Raw genomic sequence first — 13,632 nt, 5'->3', positions numbered from 1 at the left:
TCTTGACATTGTCAGAGAAGTAAACAGGAGTAAGTGTGTGGAATATGCATAAAAGGATGAGATAAAGGCTTGTTGGGTTTCACAAGAAAAAGTCACATGTGCACATATCAGACATACTGGACAGTGAGGAAAGTTTATTTACTCATCTCTATAGAAACCTCAAGATTCTCTCAGGTGCTGATTGGCTGAGAGGGAGAATTATGTCATGAAACACATGAAACCCAGTAAGAGTTTCAGGAGCCAGTTATTAAAAGGGCCAAGTGGAAAGTGTGCTTGAGAGAAAGGATGAGCAGCCCTACAGGCTTCGATCTGGACAAATGAAAGCACACAACCCAGAGATGACAGTTCCTGTGTCCAAGACTCCTAGTTCAGGAAAAGTGTCACATATTTCTTTCAAGTGGACATTAATTACTATCATGTGTCCTTGACTTGTGACTTTAACACCATCACAGAATCCATTATAATTTGTTAAATGCACAGACATGTCTGCTATCTTGGAAATATTTACTAGAAAAATGTTCCCTGACCAAGGCCACTCTTTGAACATTAGGCATTCAATGTTACTCTGCTTATATTTTTACAGAGACCATCCAGAATGTCATGTGAGCAAGAGGTCAGTCATTTTTTTGTAGTCCTCCAGCAGATCTGAGAGCTTTCATACTGAACCACAAGCAGAAATCAGAGAAAAGGAGACTGAAAAAGACACACAGAGAGAGCTAGATAACAGATTCAAAATAGAGAAAACGAGACTGACAGAAACAAAGATACAAACTGACAGAGACTGAGAGATAGAGACTCCATCACTTTGGTCACTTTCATTGGCCTATTAAGCTCAAAGTACACTGTCCAATAATATAACTCCAAAAGGAATTATATTTTTTAATATTTTGTTCAGTTTTTATCAATTATATTTTATTCACATTTTATACTCCCATAACCTCTATGCTCCCAATCCCACCTTCCCTCCTACTTTTCCATACATGCTCCTCCACAAATCCACTGATAGGGGAGGAATTCTTCTCCTTCCTACTCATCCTAGTCTATCACATGTCATTAGGAATGGCCACATTGTCTTCCTCTATGCCCTGCTGAGGCTGCTCCCCCATCAAGGTAAGGTTTTCAATGAGCAGGCCAATCACTTCATGTCAGGGGCTGTCCCTATGGAACCCACTTGGACACTGAACTGCCATGGGCTACATCTTTGCAGAGGTTCTAGGTTATCACCATGTGTGGTACTTGGTTCGAGAATAAATTTCTGGAAAGATCTCTGTGTTCAAATTTTCTGGATCTGTTGCTCTCCTTGTGGAGTACCTGTCCTCTCCAGATCTTACTATTTCCCACTTCTTTCATAAGATTTTATGCACTCTGCCCAGCAATTTGCCATAAATCTTAAGAGCTGCATTGGTAGTCTTCAGGACAGGACCTTTCAGATGCCCTGTGTGGAAGGCTCTTAACTTGTTCCCTGTTTTCTCCTACTTTTGATGTCTATCCTCATTTCCTTTCAGGAGGGGGATTGAGCATTTTAGCCAGAATGCTCCTCTTGATTAGTTTCTTTAGCTGTACAGATTTTAGTAGGTTTATCCCATATTATATGAATATATGAGTGAGTATATACCATGTATGTCTTGGTACTTTAGCATTGCTTACTCAGGATAAACTTTTCCAAATCCCACCGTTTACCTGCAAAATTAACAATTTCCTTTTTTTTTTTAAAATTCCATTGTATAGTTATACCACATTTTCTGTATCCATTTTGCAGTTGGGTGGTGTCTGGATTTTTTCCAAGTTCTGTCTATTATAAATATAGCTGCTACAAACATGTCCTTATTGTGTACTTAAGCCTCTTTTGTATAGGAGTGGTATAGCTGGATCTTGAGGAAGTGCTATTCCTAGTTGTCTGATAAAGTGTCAGATTGATTTCCAGAGTGGTAGTTCAAGTTTACATTTCTATCAGCAGTGGAGAAGTGTTCCCCTTTCTCCACAACGTCTCCAGCATGTGTTGTCACTGGAGTTTTTTTTTTTTTTTTTTTTTTTTTTTTTGTTTTTTTTTTTTTTATCTTGGCCATTTTGGTGGTTATAAGGTGAAATCTCTGGATTGTTTTGATTTGCATTTCCCTGATGGCTATTGATGTTGAGCATTTCTTTAAGAGTTTCTCAGCCATTCTATATTCCTCTAATGAGAATCCTCTGTTTAACTCAGTTCCCCATTTTTTAATTGGATTACATGATTTGTTGCTTTTCAACTTCTTCTATATCCTGGACATTAGCACTCTGTCAAATAGAGGGTGGTGAAGATTCTTTCCCAGTCTACAGGTATTCATTTTTTATGACATTGTCTTTTGCTTTACAGAAGTTTTTTTGTTGTTGTTTTGTTTTGTTTTTTTTTTTTTAGTTTCACGTGTCCCATTTATTAATTGTTGCTTTTAGAGCCTGTGTTGTTTGTTGGTTTACTATTCACAAAGTTGTCTCCTGTGCCATTGAGTTCAAGGATCTTCCCAATTTTTCTTATTACCAATTTAATGTGTCTGGTTTTATGTTGATGTCTTTGAAACACTTGGACTTTAGTTTAGTGGAGTCTGATGACTATAGTAATATTTGCATTTTTCAAATTGTAGATATCCAGTTAGACCAGCACCAGTTGTTTAAGGTGCTATCTATTTTCCATTGTATGCTTTTGGCATCATTGTCAAAGCTCAGATGTCCATAGTGTTTGGGTTTATTTCTGGGACTTACTTATGTTTGGTTCCATTGATCCGCCATTCTGTTTCTATGCCAGTACCATGTAGTTTTTATTACTGTTGCTCTATAGTACAACTTGAGATCAGGAATGGACATATCTTACAAGATCTTTTATTGTTGGGGATTGTTTTAGATATTCTGGGTTTCTTGTTTTTCCATATGAAGCTGAAAATTTTTCTTTCAAGGTAGTAAAAATTTGTGTTGGCAATTTGATGGGATTACATTGAATCTGTAGATTCCTTTTGGTAAGAAGGCAATATTTAGTATATTAATCCTGCCAAGCCATGAACATGGGAGATATTTTCATCTTCTGTTATCTTCTTTTAATTTTTTCTTCAGAGACTTGAAATTTTTTTCATACAAGTCTTTGAATTGCTTGGTTAGGGTCATAGCAAGGTACTTTATGTCTTTCACTGAATACAAGAACACATGAAAGATACTGTCCACTACGACCAAGTAGCTTCTATCCCAGGTATGCAGGGGTGGTTCTCTATATGGATATCCATCAATATGATCTGACATATTAAAAAAATGAAATAAAAATCACCACATTATAATCTCCTTAGATGTGTGGAAGCATTTGACAAAATCCAACCTCCATTCATGCTAAAAGTCTTGAAGAGATCAGGGATAGAAGGCACATACCTAAAAATAGTAAAGGCAATATACAGCAAGCCTATAGCCAACATCAAACTAAACAGAGAAAATTAAAGCAATACCATTGAAATCAGGGTCAAAGCAAAGCTGCCCACTCTCTCTATATCTCTTCAAAATAGATATAGAAGTTCTTGATAGAGCAATAAAACAATTGAAAAATATCAAGGAGATAGATACACAAAATGAAGAAGTCAAAATATCACTATTTGCAGATGATGTGATAGTATACTAAGTGACCCCTAAAATGCTACATGGGAATTCCTACACCTGATAAAAATCTTTGGCAAAGTGACTAGATAAAAAATTATCTCCAAAACAGCAGTAGCCCTCCTTAATACAAAAGACAAAAGGGTTGGAAATGAAAGTAGGGAAACAAAAACGAATTACATTATCTAACAAGGCCATATCTGCAAACACTACACAGACATTTCCTCACTGGGGACTAATCAGGTAAAGAGATGAGCTACTAGCTAATAGAGGCAATTCAAATATCCAGAAAGTGGAAGAAGATATAGGAACTTCTAGGCTAAAAGAACATAGTTATCCCGATAGTTTGTCATTCAATAAAACGATTAAAGTCCCAATGAATTCCAAGGACTAAAGAATAGGACTGACAATCTTCTTTGGGAAAAATGTGGACTATTTCCATGATGGAGTATTATTTTGCTAAGAAAATTACATCATGATATTTTCAAGCAAATGTTTGGAACCAGAAAAAATCATCCTTGGTGAAGTTATTTAAATGCAAAAATCAGACGAAAAAAACAAAAACAAACAAACAAAAAAAATCACGAATGTGGAATGTATTCACTTATAAGGAGATCATCTAACAGTGTGGATAATGTTCCAAAAGGCCCTCTATTGTGAACAAATCAGTCTTCCACTAGGGGAATTTTGTGTAGTTAAATGAATGGTGCCAGGGCATCCTACAGAAATTTTCAAGCAACCCAGGCTGTTGTTATTAAAATATCTTGTTCTCTGCCCTCATCTGACAGATCAGTGCCATATCCTTGTATCCACAGATATGCTTCCTTCTGCATCAAATGGGATGTCATACAGAGACTCACAGTATTATAATATGTAGAGAGAGAGAGAGAGAAAGAACTTACAACAGACAGTTATAAATGGGATTTCCCTGTGGAATTCTTCCTCCCTTCAGAGCTCTGGGAAGCCTGCAGGAAAGGAGACAGGAAAAGTGTCCTAAATAGGCGGAATTGAGGACACAAGGAGAACAGTGCCATGAGAATCAGGCTGCAGAGGAAGATGATGCAGCCACCATTGCTGAGACAAAAGTTTGGGTCAGCAAGAAGTGTGAGGAGGACCTCCCTTATCAGGTTAGTAGAGAGGGCACAGATAGAAGAAAGAGGGTGGTTGGGTCTGGAAGGAGAAAAAGGAGGAGACAGCAAAGAAGATATAATGTGAACAATTTGTAAAAAATATATACATAAGAAAAACTGATAAAAGTAAAGAAGTATAGAATTCTTCAGGACTGATGGCTTCTTCTTGAGGGTGGTGCCAAGGTGCAGCAAGGATGAACTCCGTTTTCTCCGAGAGAATTGGCACTGTGACTCTGATCATGTGCCAATGATTAGATGAACAACACATATTTCAATTGATGTATTTTAAGGAAAAATATTTAGAGTGGCACATGGGTAGGAATTTGAACCTGTGAGCAATGAAAAAGGAGTGTAATGTGTATTATACCAAATCCCCACATTAGCAATAAAAATAAAATGTTGACCAATTTTACAATGACTTTTAATGTGGAGAAAAGTTTCTGCTAAAGGAGGGCAGAGTTTGACTTTGTAAGGCATGCTTTCCAGGTACTCCTTATGTAGCAGAGAATCCTGGCCATGAATTAGTGCTTACCCAGTTACCTTAGACTCCATGAGCTCAAGTGGCACCCTTCAACTAGCAGTCCTGGCCCTAACATTAAGTTTAGAGCATTTGTCTGGATGAAACACATCTGTTCTTGTTTCTTAGGCATAAAACACAGACCCATTCCACTGTCCTGAAGGACCAAATTTAAATGTACACATCAGGACCAGGACAGTTCATCACTGACCACTGAGTAGCACACAGCTGCAGTGCAGCCAGGTCGTCCAAAAAAACCCTGCTCATAGAGGTTTGGCAACACTAGTGTGCAATAGAACCAGCTGTCAAATAATTTATTTCTGTTCATTGCCCTCTTTACAATCACAGATTTTTCTCTTTTTCAGCCAAAACAGTCTCAGGAAATGTCTAGTTTCTGAAGGCATCTGGGAATTTGAATTCTGCCTCCTGGTCTTGGAAGATTCTGGTCCTATCTAAGTTCTATGTCTCAGAGACTTTCCTTGGTCTCTGCAATTGGGGTGTTCTGAGTCTGAGAAGTAGATATAAAGCTCCCTGCAACCTTGGTAACCAGACAAGAACTTTGTGTAATATTGAGTGAATTCCTAGATGCCTTTCCAGTTGGCACATATGTGTTACTACTGTGAATAAACTTTTGCTTGTACCCTTTGATGTATAAGTGTCGTTTGATCCTTCAGTAAACTGAGAGTTGAACAGGAAAATGTCTTTTCTCCATTCTTCTTGTCTCTGTCACCCCATTTACACTCCCTCTTTCAGGTGGACCATTTTCTGTTGGTATAATGTTCTTTTGAAATGTATGCACCTTACACTTGTTCATTTAAATGCTGATTTCAGCTCCCTCCCAGTCTCTGGTTTCAATCCGCATGTTGCATTGTGATAAACAAGCCAAAATAAAACAACTAGCCACAATGTTGTTCAAAGGGATGAGCCAGAGGACAAGAAAGAGGGTAGAATAGGAGTGAGAGAAAATTGTGAGAGAACTTGAAGAAAGAGCTGGAGGACAGAGCTTGGAAGTAAGTGGAGATGGACTGGACCTAATATATCACAAAAAGCAAGTATAATGGGTAAAATCTAAATGTTAGAAAACTACAGGAGCTTGGAAGTTTAGGAAGGAGTAACTATTGCTCAGCATTGCACTTTAGGTTAACTAAATGAACACAGTCTCTTTGTGGTGATTTGGTTATACAGCTGTTTAGGACTAACAGCAGCTTTACCAAAAGATAAACAGTAAATATTATTAACAGTCACTTACAACAAATGGTGCCCAACTAATCTAATTATCTACACCCCTTAAATCATACTTTATCATGGTTTGGTGGGGAAAATAAGCTCCCAGTGGAAAAAAAAAAAACAAACTTACCACCGAAAAACTCCCAGGTAAATTACTGTCTCTTAAAACCTCCCAGGAGCAAAAGAGAGCCTCCTGTGGGCAGACTTGAGACTTTACAAAACTGGCTGCTGCTGCAGTTTATCTGAGGTGTAAACAAACATCACTCCTTTATACTGGGGCTGGCTCAACTGGCTCAGCTCCACAAAGATGGTGGGAAAGAAAGACACTGGTGGCAGACAGACCTATAGACAGAGTTTGGCCTGAACTGCGTGTAAAATAATAATAATAAATAATTGCGACGCCAGAGGATGTTTTAATCCCTTTTGGCTTTATTTTGGCTGTTATAGTCATGGATCTTGTTGCAATATGTTTAATGGTGTTGGTTCATCTCCATACCTTCTCCAAGAAAGTTGAAGGAGAAAATGGGGGAAAAAACAAGGATTGAAATATTGAGTTAAAGACAAGAAAAAGGGCACTCTTCCTAATAATTAGATTAATAGTGGCTAAAATTCAAAACTCACTGGCTGTAATATACTTGTCAGCTCTATCTGGTAAGGATCCACCAATTCAGTTCAACATCAATAAAGATAACCAACTGCGCTTTGTTTTTTACAACATAAATTGGCACAACTGACCCCAAACTTAAAATTTTCTTGTCTCTTTGTTTGATTTATATTTAAAGGCTTTGAATTACAGTGATACTGATTTGAATACACTTATATATATGTGTGTGTGTGTATATATGCATATCTAAACAAAATGGGGAAGGCACATGACTTTATTGCCAAGAAAAATTAAAGAGAAATAGGCAGATTTCTGAGTTCCGGATCAAGCTTATTTATATAATAAAAGCCAGAATGGCAACACCTGCTCTTTAGCCATTTGCAGAGATACTCTTATATTCATGATGACAAAATTTTTCTAAGGTTGCTTTGTAAATTCTTTTTTCTTAATAATACATGTTATGACATTAGTGATCTAAAGGTAGGATTCACATCATTTTAAGGTTTATGTAAAGAGAGATAATGTTACACTGCTCTGGAAACTGCCTTATCCTTTTAAACATGAGAGATTTTCATGAGAGAAACTATTGGTTATGCCTATGTAAAACAGACACAAGAGGCTTAAAGATGGCAAAGTACATGCCAACCTAGTTTAGTCTTAAAAACTCAAAAATTATATTCATGTTTAAAAACAAAACTCTCCATCCCATATCAAAAAGAGGGCAAGCCAAAGAGTAGCCAAAACCAATGTAAAAATACAGGTTCAAGATGCTTAGGCTATACTTAATGCTAAGGGTAAGAGAGTTTATATAAAGTTCAGCTATAAAGGCACAGCTGTCCAGTCTGTATAAAAAAGGGTCAAGCCAAAAAAAAATAGCCAATATTAATGTAAAGGCCAGGTACAAGATGCCTAGGGTATGCTTTAGTGCTAAAGAAAAGAGGGAGTTAAAATTAAGTTTGACGATAAAGGCATAACTCTCCATTCTATATAAAAAAGGGGATAGAGAAAATAGCTACAACATATATAAAAATATAGGAATAAATCTCAAAACAGGTACAAGATACCTATGGTATGCTTTTATTCTAAATTAAAAAAAGAGTTTATATTGAGTTCAATTAAGACATGTGTTTTCTATTGTTAAAGGCAACCAAGTTTAGGAGGGAGTAACTATTGTCCAGCATTGTGTTCTTGGTTAACTAATAAAACCCAGTCTATGTGTGGTGATTTGGTTATGCAGCTGTTTAGGATTAACAGCAAGCCTTACTAAATATAATTATCAGTAAATATTAATCTCACATACAACACTTTTTGACAAGCATGAAGGATGTGTCAGTTGGGGACCTTGAAAATGAGGAGCAACATGAGAAAGGCTGGTTTTTGGAGCTTTGGATGCCTAAGAAAAATTGTGCTTAATGATGACCACCCACTCCAGGGATGAAGACAAGGTAGGCATGCAGCGAAATCATGGGGCAGAGAAACAGCATGGAGATGGGAAAGAGGACTTTAAAGTCCATGCTAATAAAAGCAGGGAATTGGAAAAAAATGCCCCTTTTCCCTTTTGTTTCTAAATGAATTTTGTCCCTGGTTCCCAGTTGAAGATACCATTCATCTGGAAACTTGGGAAAATGAATCTCACAAGCTAAAGAGATACTTGGGAAATTAGAACAGCCAAACAGGGAGAAAAAAGCACTTCTAAGGTTATTCCAAATGTTCATAATAGAGCTCAAGCAGATTTGTGTAATTTGAGAGCAGAAATTAATTTAGGAGCTAGATAGTGAGAATGAAATGGAGTTAGAAGAAGAAATTGCCAAGTCATTCAGATTGGTGTCCTGGCTTTCCCTACCACATGTGCAGGAGATATGGGACTACTGCAGGAGGATATTACTGTTCTTTAAGAAATGTCCAATTAGAAATGCAATAAGTGGAGGTGACAAGATGGAAGCACCAGGAGGACACTTTTCTGAGGAGCAGGACAATAATGTTGGCACAGCATTCTGGAGACTACACTCAGGGACCTAAAACACCAGCATCTGTGATTGCCAGGTGAGATGAAAGCCTAATGTGTGGAACTTAATTGGTAACGGTCCCTAGATTGACACGCACAGCCTCCCGTGGTGCCCCTAGCTGCAATCCAGGATCTGGACACACAGCCTCTGGCCCAGAGTAGAGACATCAATTACCAGCCCAGAGTGGAATGCATAGCCTCTGGCTCACAGCTGGGTGCACAGCTGCCAGCTCAGATGGGCACACTCAGCCTTGGGCGGAGATCAGCAACCCCAGCCACCATCTCAGAGGGGGTGAAGGGGACACAGCCTGTAGCCCAGAGTGAGGCACCAAGCCTCCGACCCAGAGCAGAGCCCTTAGTTGCCAGCCCAGAAAGGCGTGCACATTGTCTGGCCCAGAATGGGGCACACACTGCCAGCCCAGATCAGAGTGTGGTGCCTCTGGACCAAAGCAGGACCCACAGCCACCCTACCAGACAGTACACAGCCTCCAGACCAGAGTGGCACCCCCAGTCACCATCCCAGACAGGGACACACATATTCTGGCCCAGAGTGAGGTGCCCAGCCTCCAGACCAGAGTGGAGTCCTGAGTTACCACCCTAGAGAGGAATGCACAGCCTCCAGACCAGAGCATAACCCCCAGCTGCCATCCCAGACAAGGATGCACAGCTTCTGGACGAGAGTGGCACCCTAGCCACCATCCCAGACTGGGGGGCACAGACTCCATACCAGAGCAGTGTCCCTAGCAGCCATTTCAAACTTGGGCATACAATCTCCTAAAACAGAGCAGAGCACTCAGCCTCTGGCCTAGAGACTTGCTGGGCACTCCATTCACCTTTGCAGACAGAACTATGTGCCCCAGGGTACCAGACTGAGTTTCCCTGTTGGGAGAAAACCCCATAGCTAGGGAATCAGCAGGTACTTCAAGAGGGCTGTACCTAGAAAACAGTGTAACGAGAGCAGCAGCTCATTAAATTCAGAAGGAGAAACTCACCAGCAAGGTAGCTGTCTTGAGGACTTCTACAGGTGAGAGGAGAGCCCCCCTGACTAACAAAGGTCTACTCAGGTCTATATGCCAGAGGTGAGCAGTGGCAATTCCTGAAAAATGCTGGCCATACAGTGACCATGTCCAAAAAGCAGAGGAGGCCTCTTTCAGGAAAAATCACCTTCCTGCCAAGGGGATTCTCCCTACCTCGGGATTCCAGGAAGCAGCAGAAACTAACAGCCAATGTCTAAAACGGCCCAATGAGTAGAGGTCAGCATAAAAGCTCAACCACCAAAAGACAGAGCAATATGGCATTTCCAGAACCTAGCCATCTAGGGGCGAGCAGCCCTGGACACCTCCGCATAATAGAAATTCAAGATGACCTTACATCTATGCTGATGAAGAGGATAATAGAGGAAACAATTAAAATGTGTAAATAATTACAGGAAGATAAAATCAAACAGATCGTGGCTACACATAAAGAAATGGAAAAAGTTAAAAATAAGAAGATATATGGGAAAATGCAGCCAGTTTGTGGCCTTCAGAGAAGAAATAATTAAATCACAGAGAGAAATAAAAGAAACAGTTAAAGAACAAAAAGAAAAACAAGAAAATACAATCAGACAGGTGAAGGAAATAAAAAAAAAAAAAACTCAAGATCTGAAGACAGAATTGGAAAAATTAAAAACACACAAATGAAGGAAATCATGGAGAGGAAGAATTTAGGGAAGAAAACAGGAAATACAGAGGTAAGCAAAACCAACAGACTAAAAGAGATGGAAGAAAGATTCTCAGGTATAGAAGATACAATGAAAGATATTGATGTATCCGTTAAAGAAAATGTTAAATAAAAAAAAAAAAAAAAACTGACACAGACCATCCAAGAAATCCAAGACAATATGATAAGACAAAACCTAAGAATAGGTATAGAGGAAAAAGGAAGATTACCTGCTCCAAGGTACAGAAAATATCTTCAACAAAATCATAGAAGATAATTTCCCCAACTTAAAGGAGAGGCCTATAAGATTACAAGAGGCCTACAGAACACCTAATAAATGAGACCAGAAAAGAAAATCCTCCTGCCACATAATAATCAAAACAATAAGTATACAGAACAAAGAAAAAATGCTGAAAGCTACAAGGTAAAAGAACAAGTAACATATAATGGCATACCCATCAGAATCACACCTGACTTCTCAACAGAGACAATGAAAGCAAGAAGGGCCTGGACTGATATAATGTGGATCCGATGATAACACAGATGTGAGCCCAGGCTGATAATCCAGCAAAATTCTCAGTCATCATAGATAAAGAAAACAAGATATTCAATGACAAAAACAAATTCAAACAATAGCTACTCACAAATCCAGCATTACAGAAGATACTAGAAGGAAAAATAGAACCAAGGAAAACTAACTACATTCAGGAAAACACTGGAAACAATAACCTCACTACAGCAAAACCAAAAGCAGCCAAGCATCCAAACAAACAATCATATACAACAGCAAAATCAAAGCATCTAAAGGCCCCTGGTCATTATTCTCCCTTAACATCAATGGACTCACCTCTACAATAAAAAGACACACACTAAAAGAATGGATGCATAAAAAAGAGCCAACAATCTATTGCATACAAGAAACACACCTAAGTCAGAAAGATAAATACTACCTGAGAGTAAGGGCTGGAAGATGGTTTTCCAAGCAAATGGACCAAGAAGCTAGCAGGAGTAGCCATTCTAAGAACTAGTAAAATACACTTTCAACAAAAAAAATTAATCAAAAGAGAGGGGGAAGGTCATTTCATACTGATCAAAGGAAAACTCCACCAAGAAGACACCACAATTCTGAACATATATGCCCTAAACACAAGAGCACCCACATTTGTAAAAGAAACATTAATAAAACTGGAACCACACATAGATCCTCACATATTAATAGTGGGAGACTTCAACACCCCACTATCAACAAAGGACAGGTCAACAAATCAGAAGTTAAACAAAGAAACAAAGACTCTAACAGAGGTTAAGAATCAAATGGACCTAACCTATGTCTACAGAACCTCTCACTCAAACACTATAGAATTTACCTTCTTCTCAGCACCTCATGGAACCTTCTCCAAAATAGATCATATATAGTTGGTCACAAAACAAGTCTCAACAGATAAAAAAGATTGAAATAATCCAATCTATCCTATCTGACCACCATGGACTAAAACTGGATCTCAAGGACAACAGAAATAACAGAAAGCCTACATACACATGGAAACTAAACACCTTGCTACTCAATGACAATTGGATCAGAGAAGAAATAAATAAAAAAATAAAAATAAAAAAAAAATAAAGTTTTCCTATAATTCAATGAAAAAGAAGGCACAACATACCCAAACTTATGGGACACATGAAAGCATTGCTAAGAGGGAAGTTCATAGCACTAAGCACCTACAAAAAGGAATTTGAAACTTCTTATGCCAGCGCTTTAATGCCTTCTCTAAAAGCCGTATATAAAAAAGAAAGATACACCAGAGAGTAGTAGACAGCTGAAAATAATAAAACTCGGGGATGAAATCAATAAATTAGAAACAAACAATTAAAGAATCAGGAAACCAAGACCTGGTTCATTGAGAAAATCAACAAGATAGATAAACCGTTAGCCAAACTAACTAAACAGCAAAGAGACACTGTCCAAATCAACAAAATCAGAAATGAAAAATGGGACAAAACAACAGAAACTGAAGAAATCCAAACAATCATTAGGACTTACTTCAAAACTCTACATGCCACAAAATTTGAAAAACTAAATGAAATGGATAATTTTCCTGATCAATTCCACTTACCAAAGCTGAATCAAGAACAGTTAGATCAGTTAAATAGTCCTATATCTCCTAAGGAATGGTCATCAAAAGTCTTCCATCCAATAAAAGCCCAGGACTAGATGGTTTCAGCACAGCATTCTACCAAAACTTCAAAGATGACCTAACTCCAATTCTCATAAAACTATTCCACAAAATAGAAACAGGAGAAACACTACCAAACTTATTCTATGAAGCCACAGACACCTTGGTACCTAAACCTCACAAAGACTCAACAAAGAAAGAATTTCAGGCCAATCTCTCTTATGAACACTGATGCAAAAATACTCAACAAAATACTTGCAAACCGAATACAAGATAACATTAAAGATGTCATCCTCTATGACCAAGTATGCTTTATTCCACATATACATGGGTAGTTCAATATATGGAAATACATCAATGTTATCCACCATATTAACAAATTAAAGGAGAAAAAACACATGATAATCTCCTTAGATGCTGAGAAAGCATTTGACAATATCCATCACAACATCCATTCATGTTTAAAGTCTTGGAGAGTTCAGGGATACAAGGCACATATCTAAACATAGTAAAGGAGATTTACAGCAAGCCTATAGCCAACATCAAACTAAAGAGAGAAACTTAAAGCAATCCCCCTGAAGTCAGGGACAAGGCAAGGCTGCCGAATCTCTCCATATATCTTCAACATAGATCTGGAAGTCCTTGTTAGAGCAATAAGATAATCGAAGGAG

This window comes from Meriones unguiculatus, assembly GCF_030254825.1.
Source record: "Meriones unguiculatus strain TT.TT164.6M chromosome Y unlocalized genomic scaffold, Bangor_MerUng_6.1 ChrY_unordered_Scaffold_25, whole genome shotgun sequence".
Lineage (NCBI taxonomy): Eukaryota > Metazoa > Chordata > Mammalia > Rodentia > Muridae > Meriones > Meriones unguiculatus.
Note: the sequence above shows the minus strand (reverse complement) of the source record.